Here is a 12,846-nt window from a genome sequence, read left to right as displayed (position 1 = left end):
TTTGAGAAATGTGACGTCACGTCAAAATGCGCAACTTTAATTAAACACGTCCTGCTGAATTAAAGAGTAAACAGACTTCTTAATAAACGTTTCCTGATGACAGTGAGCACACACCCGGCATGCACGTGACTTGACACGCACGACAGTCAGTGTGTGTGTGTGTGTACGTGTGTGTGTGTGCGCGTGTGTACGTTTGTGTGTGTGTACGTGTGTGTGTACGTGTGTGTATGTACGTTTGTGTGTACGTGTGTGTGTACGTTTGTGTGTGTGTGCACGTGTGTACGTTTGTGTATACGTGTGTGTGTGTGCGCGTGTGTGTGTACGTGTGTGTACGTGTGTGTGTGTGCGCGTGTGTACGTGTGCGCGTGTGTACGTGTGTGTGTGTACGTGTGTGTGTGTGTGCGCGTGTGTGTACGCATGATGATGCGTAGGCCAATGTACCTGGGGAGCGGTGGCGCAGTGGTTAGCGCACTGCCCATACGAACCCGGTGCCACCGAATCCCGCTTCCCACTTCACGACGGACTCGCGCATCGGTGGCGATCGTGCGGACCGGCGGTAAACTCCCCTAGGTCGGCTCAGACTTAAACGAGCACCTGGGGTAGCGATCTGTGAACAACATCATCAGCAGCAGCATTCGTGGGAGAGACAAAAATGGCCGCTGAGGAAGCTGCCACCTCACCCATCCCCCTCGTGCGTCGTCACGACCTTGGTAGCACTTGCCCCAAGGGTCTGTGCGAGTTATACGGGAACCTTTGTCTTTGTGTGTGCTGCTACGTGAGATTAAAGTTATTATTATAATGAGATGTCTGTGTGTGTGTGACTATAACCTTTGTGTGTGCTGCTACGTGAGATGAAAGTATTATAATGAGATGTCTGTGTGTCTGTGACTATAACCTTTGTATTTGTGTGTGCTGCTACGTGAGATGAAAGTATTATTATTATAATGAGATGTCTGTGTGTGTGTGTGACTATAACCATTGTCTTTGTGTGTGCTGCTACGTGAGATGAAAGTATTATTATAATGAGATGTCTGTGTCTGTCTGTGACTATAACCTTTGTCTTTGTGTGTGCTGCTACGTGAGATGTATTATTATTATGAGATGTCTATGTCTGTGTGTCTGTGACTACAACCTTTGTCTTTGTGTGTGCTGCTACGTGAGATGTATTATTATAATGAGATGTCTGTGTGTGTGTGTGACTGTAACCTTTGTCTTTGTGTGTGCTGCTACGTGAGATGTATTATTATTATAATGAGATGTCTGTGTGTGTGTGACTGTAACGAACCAGGAGGCAGGTTCCATGATGAGATGCGTCTCACTGAAAAGGAGCCACTTGTGTCCACCAGGTTCGTAGCGCGGTGTGCTAACCACTGCGCCACCGCTCCCCACCAGCGGATGTTCGCTGTCGATTGCGTTCCGTGCATTGCCTCGTCCCCACCACGGCAGCAGCAGCAGCAACAACAAAGGAAAAGATCTCCCGGATAGCCGATACAGACACTTGGGGCAATATCAAAGCATTTTTGTTTCCAAGTGTGGTTAATGCAGAGTTGATGCCTTGTGATGGGGTGTCTGTTGTTTGAACAACGTAACACCGGTATTCTTGCCGGAAAGGGTAAAACCTCTCATTTTTTTGCATAGTGTCGTGCAGAGGGAAACCAGAAAACAAAAACCCACATCATGATGAACACGGATTCCCAATAGAAAGAAATGTGTCGCCATTTCCTGAAGGAGTGCATTATGGTTATCTTGTCTTCGATCACCACCGAAGACAAATGTGACATTCCGAAAGCAGAAGTGATGCAGCTGTTGTCAATTGGTCATTTTTATTTGCATGGCGTGCAATGGCCGTGTGCTGTTTACAACACATTTCTGCCTTTTCCAGCCTGCATTGTTATTCTTTTATGTTTTCATTGTTATTGTTAAAAAAAAATTATTGAAGCATTATTTTTGCCTGCACCTCTTGGCACATTCCTATTTCCCGTTACGGATCTTCTTGTTCTGTGCTCGTGCAACACGAATCTCAACTGCATACTAGCTGGGTAACTGGCTAAACAGGACTTTCTGTGTAACAAACATTGATATTTCCAATTATTAACAGGTTTGTATGTATGTATGTTGAACTTCTTTGGTACCGTACGTAGCCAACCATGCTAATGGTCGGTGCAGGGGATGGACAACAAACTAAACACAATAAGTAGTTTTATTAAAGGTTTTAATGAGTGGAAAGACACGATATAGAATGCTGACATTTTAGCCAATCCCCAGCCATCATTAGAACAGAGATATTTGATTACTTACAGTTGCAAGTCGTCATCTGGACGTGCATTGAGCATCCCCGACGTCATCTCGGCATTAAATAAGCACCTGATAGAATTTCGATTTGAAGCTTTCGTGACTGCAAGGATTCATCTTCTTTGGTTCTTTCGGTAAAGTCACCACGTAGAATGAGAATAAAATAATTAATTGATAAAATAAAATAACACAATAATATTCTCACGACGTTTCGGGCCACAACACAAGCGCCCTTCATCAGGTGAAGGGACGAGACTGTCTGGAGGACAGCGCTGGAGTGAAAAAGCCACGCTCAGACAGCGACCTTTAAGCTGTGTGAGAAGAAACAAAGCGCCTTGACAAAGGAATTAGCATAGAATTTAGCATTGAAATGGCTGAGTGATTAGCTTGCGACTGGTCACAGAAATGGCTATGTTAAAGTTAAAGCATACACATCCGCAGAGGTACCCCTTGACAAAGGAATTAGCATAGAATAGAATTTAGCATTGAAATAGCTGAGTGATTAGCTTGTAACTGGTCACAGAAATAGCTATGTTAAAATCAGAGCATACACATTCACAGAGGCATCTAGTACAAATCAAACAGGAGAATTTAGCATTGAAATAACTAGGAGAATTTAGCATTGAAATAACTGAGTGATTAGCTTGTGACTGGTCACAGAAATGGCTATGTTGAAGTCAAGGCCTACACATCTGAGCTATCCACAGCAACTGGGTATACACTACAATATATAATGAATACTATATAGTGAATTTTGATTTAAAGCTTTCGTGACTGCAGTAATTCATATCCTTAGTTATTTCGGTAAAGTCACGTTGAAGGGAAACAATAAAATAATAAAATATATATAAAACAATAAAAATTATTACGACGTTTCGACCATAACACAAACGATCGTCATCAGGTGTGTCGGTTTGCATAAATTTATTTATTTTTAAACGGTTTATTTATTTATAAAAAACGTTAGCGCCACGCGCAGCGATTTGGCAGTTTATTTAGAAGGACGAGTCCATCTATGTTCTGAAAAGAGGAGGGGGGAGACGAAAAATTTAATGTATGCTGTCTAAAAGCCACTGTAAGCGTGAACAATCAATTAAGACCTGAAATGGTTTATCAAATCTTTCCAATGATTGCTAAGCCAGAATCCATCTTCTCGGTTGAAATTGTCTCTGTGCTTGTATATGTGTATAGCCTCATGAACGAATCTCTCATGGTAGCCAGATGGCTTACAAAGAACCTCTGTCTTGGAAAAGTCAATGGCATGTGAGCCTACTGAATTATAATGATCTGTCACGGCCGAGGTGTTGGTCCTACCGTGTTTAAGGTCTGCTTTGTGTTCACGAATGCGGTCCGAGACATGGCGTTTGGTTTCTCCAATGTAACTACTACCACAGAGGCAACTTAGTTTGTAGACACCAGGGTATTGTATGTCCGGAATCACATATTTTACAGACGGAACCAGATCAGGGATTTTATGTAATGTGTTGAAACGGACCTGGATCTTGTGTTTATTTATTATGCATATCCGACCAGGAACACATAGGCAGTGAACTCAAGCACGTACACCAAGCTCTTAAGGCTAATGGTTACTCCGACTACAATCCGCAAAGCTATCACTCAAACCATGAAGAAGGACCCTCTTGAGGAGCCTTTCAAAACCATCACTTTACCCTACATTGTGGGGATCACAAAAAAGATCTCCAAAATCTTGAATAAACACAAGATCCAGGTCCGTTTCAACACATTACATAAAATACGTGATCTGGTTCCGTCTGTAAAAGATGTGATTCCAGACATACAGTACCCTGGTGTGCGGGGCATACAATACATGATATGATACATAACAGAATAGTACATGGGGGAATAGTGCACCACATTAGTACATCACGTATAGGATTCTTGGTATTCAGCATTTATTTCCAAAGCTCATCGAGGCAGACACACGTGGGAATTGTGAATCATGAGGTTCAGTGTTAGCATCAGAGAAATGGTTTCAAGGGTAGCGTAGCAGTGGGTGATCACGTGTGATAAATTATATTGTCCATTATTTAGGGACGCAGCTCATGTCCCTCATGCTCATTTAACAGAAGACGCTGGGCATGTGCACGCCTAATATAAGCACAGTTCTAACGTAAGCACATTTCGCTTATAAGCAACGCATGCCGTATATTACACAGGTGGGCGGAGGCAAAGGGTAACGTCTGATACAGACACACTCTGTTGGATATAAGCAGAACTGGCCGTGCTCCCAAGTGCTGTGCCTGTATCCAGATTCTACGGTGTAAAGGCCACCTTCGTTTTGCAGCAAGAAATACACGTTGCACGCAGTTCTCTTGTTCATTTGGAATTGCAGCTTAACAGTTCAGTTTAGAGCCGCTGTCTTAATGTTAAACTTAACAACGCGGTGAAACTCATCGACGTCAGCGGCTCTAAACCGACGGCTTTAATTGCATATTCCCATGATGGAGCCATTCTCTTCAGAGGACAAACAATGATTTAAAGCCTTCGTGACTGCAGGGATTCATATTCTTGGTTCTTTCGGTAAAGTCACCACCACGTAGAAGGGAAACAATAAAATAATAAAAATATAAAACAAGTGGTACCTGTTTAACCTGAGTTGATCCGGATCTAAGATTTGACATCTTTCTGATTGTAAGCCGTGCGCCTGAACCAGTAATATCCGTTGATATCATCAGCGGTCATGAACAGTTCATTGCTGAATGAAGACCTTCGAAATCTGTCCTTTAGCTGCCAATCCGTCACTAGCCTTGACCACCAGCCATCGTCAATTCTCACATCTTGCTCAATCAAGCCCACTCACTTTTTTTTTACCAGTCATTTTGACATCTCTAACGTCTGGGTGTTCTCTTATCCATAAGAGGTGTCCAATTGTGATATATTCCACTGCACTTTTTCAGTCTCCTAGCACTGAAAGACGATCTTCACATACACACGAACTCGCCCATTACTGTACAAAATAACATACATATCACATTTAAATCACCTGCCTTGTATTCCGTGCAGTCAATATCAAAGGCCAAGTCACACAATTTATCATATTTTAAGTAGATTGGTATTATTTATAAGCTAATCTATGACCTTTCTTTTAATGAAAGTAAGTCTTTATTGATTATCACCATTTTGATAGTAACCCATGCCAGAGGAATACATCACTGTTACGATTATTGATCGTAACACGGAATATGCCCATTCAGCTATATGACTTAGTGATCTGCTCTTTTGGTAGAATTATACATGCATTGGGTCTGGAATGCTCAGCAGCGCATGAATCTCTGGGCCATATCTTGTTAGCAGGAGACATTTAGAGCTGTCTACCTGCCCCAGCAAAATGGAACCCTTGCGTTTGAATTGCATATTCAGGGCAACGCTCTGGATAACAACCTTCACCTGGTCAGAAGCCACTACCTACAGCAGACGAAGGCATGAGTTAAACCCCTGGCCGGGGGTCGACTCAAAGCCCATCATCCCTGCAGGGTCGATCACATTACTCGTGCCACTGTAGTGGGAAGTCACGTGTTGTTGATGAGCCAATGGAAATGCGGCGTTATCACCGCTTGCGCAGGGCCTTCAGCAGAGACGAGCGCTCATTTGAGCGAGGGAGACGCGGTGCGTTGGCATAGCGGTGGTGTGCTCTCTCGAGCGGTGGTCAAGAGCTCGCTCTCGTCGTACGGCCCCTACAGGCCATACCCCTGACCGCCATATGGCATTGAGATTTTAACAGCGCGGCTTTTAAATTTCGATTTAAAGCTTTCGTGACTGCAGAGATTCGTACACCTACCCGCGGAGATCATTGATAGAGCATCAGGTTTTTCAAAATCTACATAAATATTCTCCACACGCAGACGGAAGAATGTGCATTTACACATTAATATTCCCCACATGCGGGGGCTGCGTTTCAGCAACTGTGCATAAAAAGTGTTGTGCTGTACTATGCTCCTGCGTCTATGCGCCCTGCCTTCACCAACATTCACTGAACAGCGTTGAAGTCAAGTGAAATAAGGCCCCACGACCTGAATGCCGTGAGGAGACCCTCATCCATCATTGGATTGAAACAAGGCGGAACATGCGCATGCTGAGCCTGCCCACGTGCGTAATCGGCGTTTCAGGTCCGTGGACAACTAGATGACAATATTGTTTTAGGCTGGGAACTTCGTATACTGTATATTATATTTTATAAGTGATTTTAAGTTCATTCCAATCAGGCCGAGAGATTCTAAAAGAAATATCAGCTTCAATATTATTCATAATAAAGGTTGTTTTTGGGTTAGATCAACGTTTATTTATAAATGTGTCGTAACCCTCCACCACCCGACACGGCCAATCAGCAAAAAAAGTGTCACGTTGACAAAAGACAAATAATTCACTACTTTAGCCCACCGGTGTGTTGAAGAGTGAATCCACATTTACAGTTTGAGTACGGCGTTTCGCTGGTAAATACATCCAGCATCATCGGGCAATTCGCCAGAATGGTAAAGCCCTCGCGAAACGTCGTACTCAAACTGTAAATGTGGATTCACTCTTCAACACACCGGTGGGCTAAAGTAGTGAATTATTTGTCTTTTGTCAACGTGACACTTTTTTTTGCTGATTGGCCGTGTCGGGTGGTGGAGGGTTACGACACATTTATAAATAAACGCGATCTAACCCAAAAACCTTTATTATGAATAATATTGGTCGCGAAAGCCTACGTGTTAAACTGACTAACCTCTATGGGGAGGATACTTTTCTTAAAACCAGAAAATAGGAGAAGCTTCGCATTAAGCGGATGAGAATTGATATCTTCACTGGCGTTCCTCAAAAGGTGCAGAGATTCAATGGTAATACCAAACGCAGTTAAAATAACACATCACATAAAGTATTCTAAAGCTAACCAAATACTGCACAAAGCTAGCGAATTATTATTAATAGAGAGAATACAGCACAATAGGAGTGAATTATCTTACATTTCGGAATCGCTAAAGCAGTTACACTTAGATATAAGCAATAGTGTATCTATGCATTATTGGAATATAATCGATAACATAACACAACAACCGGCTGATAATGTGTTTAAACTAACAAAAACTAACCAAATTAATAAATTTTCTAGACTACATAATAAACAAATCCCTACTGAAAACCAAAAATTTAAAAACAAAACTGTACTGAACTTGACTAACACTGTATTAACCGGTGACATGGTCTCTATCCTTTCTAAAGGCCTTAACTTTGCCGTTACCCCACGCACAATTCCATTGGATGAGATCATTGCTGAGGTAGAATCAGCAGTTAGACTCCTTCCACATAATGAGGCAGAGATGACTAGACATGAGGTTGCTAAAATAATTGAGAATAGCAAAGTTCCAAAAGTAAATATTAGCTCTAACGAGGCAAAAGCCTTAAGAGAGCTGCGTGTAAATAAGGATATCCAAATCCTAGCAGCTGATAAAGGCCGCACTACTGTAGTGATGTCACGAGCCGATTATGATAATAAAATTAGAAATTTACTAGAGGAAAGTACCTACATTAAAATTAAACGAGATCCAACTAATACTTTAGAACGTAAGACCACTGCAATAATTGCAAATTCATTAATCCCTAAAAATGAGCAATACCTAATTAAGCCAAGGGCCTCAAAACCACCTAGACTCTATGGGCTACCAAAGATTCATAAAATCAGCATCCCATTACGACCCATAGTCAGTACAATTGGCTCTGCCACATATCAATTAGCAAAATATATAACCAAACAAATACAGCCCTACATCGGTAAGACATCTTCATTCATAAAAAAATTCAGAACATCTTGTGAATGTGATTAAAGATATTAAACTTACTCCTGATGATATTCTGGTAAGTTTTGATGTGATTTCTCTATTCACTAAGGTTCCAGTGGACGAATCGCTTAAATTACTTGATACACTAGTAAAGAATACCGGTTTACCAAAAGATATTCCAAAACTTGCTGGCCATTGTTTAAATAACACTTACTTCTTATGGAGAGGGGATTTCTTTAAACAAAAGGAAGGAGCAGCAATGGGTTCTCCTTTATCCCCTGCTATAGCAAATTTGTACATGGAAAACTTTGAAATAAGAGCACTTGCCTCGAGCACATTAAACCCATCCTTTTGGTTTAGGTATGTGGATGACACTTTGGTTGTCTGGCCACATGGTAAAGATACACTTAATGATTTTCTAAATCATCTCAATGCACAAAACCCGGCCATCCAGTTCACCATGGAAATGGAGGTGAATAACACACTCCCATTCCTAGATATTTTGCTTGGACATGGCCTAAACGGTAAAATAACACACAGCGTTTACAGAAAGCAAACGCACACTGATGCCTATCTGAATGCAGAATCACATCATCATCCAGCTCAGAAATCCTCTCTTATCAAGACGCTCATACATCGGGCTAAAACAGTGTCAGATGGTGAGAGTCTAGTGAGAGAGATTAAACACGTTAAAGACGCACTATGACAGAATGGCTACAATAATGCTCAAATTAACAGAGCACTGAATGCCAAATCACGATCGCAAAGCAATACTGCTGAAAGCAACCAGATTGTTAAAACAATCAAAATTCCATATATCTCAGGAGTAACTGACAAATTAGCCCGTGTTTTGCAAAAGCAAAACATTACAGTAAGATTTGGTACAGTACACAATTCAAAAACTAGTATCTTGCACTAAAGACGCATTACCTAAACTATCAACAGAAGGTGTATATCGGATTAATTGTTCATGTGGCAGCTGCTACAATTGGGCAGACAGGACGTAACATCAGCGTAAGACTAAAAAAACATCAGAGAAATATTAAATGATCTCAAACACAACTGTCGGCAGTGGCAGAACATGCTTGTCAACAAGGACACTCAATTGATTTTGACAATGTTGCAGTGGTGTGTAAAACTAATTATTACTGGCAAAGACTAATTAGAGAATCCATTGAAATTGAGAGGAACAAGAATAACTTTAATCGCTCTGACAGCTACCGGCTTAGTGCGGCCTGGAAGCGTATTATTAAATAATACACATTACATTTTGATTTAAAAAATTACTAACCTACAACTCATTACTAATCATAACCAATGACTAATCGATTATATAATTACAATACCCCCCCCTCCGCCTCTAATCACTGCACCTGATATGAGTTAAGTGATGACGTCACCCTGCTGCTCTATATAAAACCGGGAGCAAGCGAGGGCTTTACCATTCTGGCGAATTGCCCGATGATGCTGGATGTATTTACCAGCGAAACGCCGTACTCAAACTGTAAATGTGGATTCACTCTTCAACACACCGGTGGGCTAAAGTAGTCAATTATTTGTCTTTTGTCAACGTGACACTTTTTTTGCTGATTGGCCGTGTCGGGTGGTGGAGGGTTACGACACATTTATAAATAAACGCGATCTAACCCAAAAACCTTTATTATGAATAATATTGGTCGCGAAAGCCTACGTGTTAAAATAATATTAATAATAACGTGTTAACCTTACACGACATTCCATTATAGAACCTTACAGAACCAAGGGATATGGATTCCAACAATCAAGAAACGGACCTCTTAAACTCAGGATGATAATCATTTTTCTTTTTAATAAATCCATTATAACAATTCGAACCTCGGTAAAACCGAGAGGTGTCGGGAGGACGTAGTTACAAACACGAGTCTTGGCGAACATGGGACCAAATGGTATTTGAGAAATATATGTCGAAAGTATAAAGAGGTGCTCCCGACCACCTTTGTCTCTCCTGAAGAGCGCGAGAGAGGAATTTCACGCCAGGGCAAACAGATCGTTATTGCGGGGACCATCTGCCACACACGAAACTTAGTAGTGGCTCCCACCCCACCCTGCACACGGGCAGCAAAAGAGCGAGCGAGCTTTAAGTTAAACTGTCACACATTTACAAACACACAAAGTGACGAAAATTAATAAACTAAGTAAGAGCCAAGGTAACGGGGTGGATTAGGCTGGTAGAATGTGGAGTCGAAATGATATTTGCAAAGAATAGAGAGATGGGAAGATCCCGGCCACCTTTGTATTTCCCTGCAGCACGTGATAAAATGCATACGCTCGGAAGAGCATCTTCACTTGGAAATAGATCAAATACTATGAATCACAAGCAGGATCATAACTGTGTATGATAAGATACCAACTGTGATGTGAAATGTTAAACTTAAAAAAATCTTAACCATTTCTTTGTGCGTCGAAAACGTGTACGAAAAGGGGGGGGGGGGGAACCCGCCCCTCTCTCTGGGTGGATGGAGTAGACAACCAGACGCCACCAAGATGAATCGAGGTGTCTGTTGTCTTGATGTTCATGGCTTGAGGAAAGACCCGAACAGAACCGTGTCATAAATGACACACACACAAACATACACACTGACACACAAACCCCCCCCACCGACATACGATCAGATCAAAGATAGCTCCGCCTCGTGAGGGGGAGCCGAGAAGGAGAGAGATTTTTGGCATAAAAAGGAGCCGTTTCAGCATTGAAATCAACTCATCAGCCCTCGGGGGCAGCTCAACAGAAGAAGACTCATCTCAACTCAGCTCAACAGAAGAAGACTCATCTCTACTCATCTCAGCAGAAGACCCACTCAACTCATCTCAGCAGAAGACCAGCCATCACCGACGCCGGAGACGCCTCTACAACTCGCCGAATTGGCGAGTGTCGCCGATTGGCGACCCGCTGCCGCTGTTAGCGGCCAGCGCCACCACGAGCGAATCGTGAGCCTGCAATCTACAACCGCCGACGACGGAGCACCAGCGTGCCAGCTGCTCGCAGACGCACTGCGCGCATTACCTACCGTCCGCGTACAACCGCGCCGCTGCAGGCGTGCTTCTATCGCCATCTACCAGACGGTCATCTCAGCTACAACAACGTATCTACTCGTTCACCAACGTCCGTCGAGTCCGAACCAACTACTGAAAGAAGAATCAACTGATATGTATGATACACTGCCTCCCACTACACGACAAACCAGACGTCTGCTTGACGCAAAGAATCGATTCCGAACATTGGCCTACTCTTTTCACCACTCATACCATTCAACACACACACACGGGTCATTAACAAAGCCTAAAACCTCAAGCCATTGAACCATCCGTGATTGTGGAAACATCGCAACGACCGAGTGAATAATCCATCGTTTTTAAGAGTGTTCATAATTTTCCTCTGTAATATTGTGCTGGGGCTGTACTTCTAACCGCATAAATTACCAACTGACCCATTAACAAGGATTAATTCTTGGCACCTCACCACGGAGCGCCGCTCGCGGGGGTGAAGAGCGGGTTCAACCGGTTCCCTGTCAAGGGTCTGGCCACAATTAATTAAAATATTTGCCCGAGATAAGGATCTCAAAAGGAAACATCGCCACCCATTGAGTTGTGTTGAGAAGTCGATTAGAAATACTTGAGTCGTTCGTTAATATTTTTCTTTCTACATAATCTTGCTGGTATCCACGAATGAAATAACGAATTCAAACGCATATTTGTGCCTCCAAGAATAATTCTGGTTGGAGTGCCCTTTCAACGAGTAGCGTTGCATAATAATCAGTCATCCTATTGTTAACAACGTGACAATAATTGCATTAAGGGCCGCGCATGATCAATGACCGAATGCTGTGTTGTGTGACAATTCAAGTAACGAAGCATTGAGTGGTGTTGATAAGGCAATTAGAAGTATTTCAGTCGAACGCTTTAAATTCATAATCGTTATGAATCAATGAACGAACATCAACGTGGTACTGTGCTGACGATTTCAAGCATAATAACTTTGCATATCAGAATGTATTAAGGATTGGATACGAATCAAAGACCAAGTGCCGTGTTGTGTAACAATTCAAGCATACGAGTTTGCATATTATAAAGTTAAGGTTTGATAGAATAGTTCGCATGTTTTTAATCTCTCTCTCAACAACCGATCGATTGCGTTACGCGTCGGGAATTAACCACAGGTGCCGCTATCGAGGTGAAACAACGCAATTGTGATGGTATCATGTTAACGCTGTGTTGAAATTCCAAAATCCCGAGATTGAGTTTTCATATTATCCAAAAATTAAAGTTAGCTAGAAATAAAATTGATTAAAGCAGAAGGTTTGTGTGTGATTCTTCCTGAAATTCTGCATATTGTTCTGCGTATGAGATCTGAATCCTGGGGACCTATCATAAGCACACTATCACCACACATAATCCATAACACACATAATTCATAATGTTCAATCGAGAGCAATCATATCCTTATCGATAATATGGAATTAAAGAGCAGAGTCGAATCGACTCTCTCTCATTCACGATCACAACGCCTGCGTCACTGCATACGATTAATTGCGTCATTCCAATTCATAACACAATCCTAGTCACCGAGGCTCGACCTGATAATCCATAACGACCTGCATTATCCTAACCACGCCCATTCGCATAAATTAATACGATTATCTCTGGAATCAGCATAATTTATGCACATAATTACACTAATTAACATAATTTCGGATAAATTATGCAAATCCCAAATTTCATTTAATTTTCATTATTTTCA

Source organism: Petromyzon marinus, unplaced genomic scaffold, assembly GCF_048934315.1.
Source record: "Petromyzon marinus isolate PM22_M1 ecotype Great Lakes invasive population unplaced genomic scaffold, UKy_Petmar_22M1.pri1.0 PM_G_Scaffold_155, whole genome shotgun sequence".
In the NCBI taxonomy this organism is placed as follows: Eukaryota; Metazoa; Chordata; class Hyperoartia; order Petromyzontiformes; family Petromyzontidae; genus Petromyzon; species Petromyzon marinus.
The sequence above is the reverse complement of the archived record's forward strand: the minus strand, read 5'-3'. Positions refer to the sequence as shown.